We start from the raw sequence: 729 nt of genomic DNA on the forward strand, positions 1-729 counted from the left end.
CAGTCTGCCAGGTTTACCTGTAAATTGACACTTTCGCTCATGTTTATTAAATTTGTATTTTATAATTGAGTACATAAAGGTACACAAATAAAGATACAGATTGATTGAAACAAAATTAACAAAAGCTTGTAACAAACACTCATGCCAAGAAAGAGAATATAACCAGCATTTGCAAAATCTAAATACTTATTCTGATTCAATAGAACTGGTCTGCACCTGACAGTCTGCATTTTCTATGAAGTCACATAATGCTGAGGCTGCAGTCCCAGAAACCACACTTTTAGTAGAAAAGCTTTAGGATACCAACTCCCACTGCAAAGGAGTTCTTGGCTGGGTCGGTGTTATTTTTTTAAGTTTCTGCAAGAGTCTCCTAGAAAAAATGGGTTTATTTTCATATTCCTCATCTATAGGTCTCTATTTCTTACTCTACCAGGATCTCCCTTCTTCAAGTGGTGGTCACAAATATACTGGGGAATGGAGACACAGCCTTGGGTGGAAAATCTCTTAAGTCTATCTAATGATAAGGTTTTGACAGCCCTAGAAAAATAGGGAGGTATACTGTAAAGTGAGCATCTTTCTGTGGATTTATTATCAGCAGATTACTTTTTCCTAAAAAAAAAAAATTTTCTGATACCTATCCACATTTCCTCATTTCAAAGAATCACTGATCTCTCCCAGTCTCTGGACTTCAGCTTTTTTTTTTTTTTTTTTTTTTTTTTTTTTTTTTTT

The sequence above is a fragment of the Galeopterus variegatus genome, unplaced genomic scaffold (assembly GCF_000696425.1).
Source record: "Galeopterus variegatus unplaced genomic scaffold, G_variegatus-3.0.2 Scaffold679, whole genome shotgun sequence".
Lineage (NCBI taxonomy): Eukaryota > Metazoa > Chordata > Mammalia > Dermoptera > Cynocephalidae > Galeopterus > Galeopterus variegatus.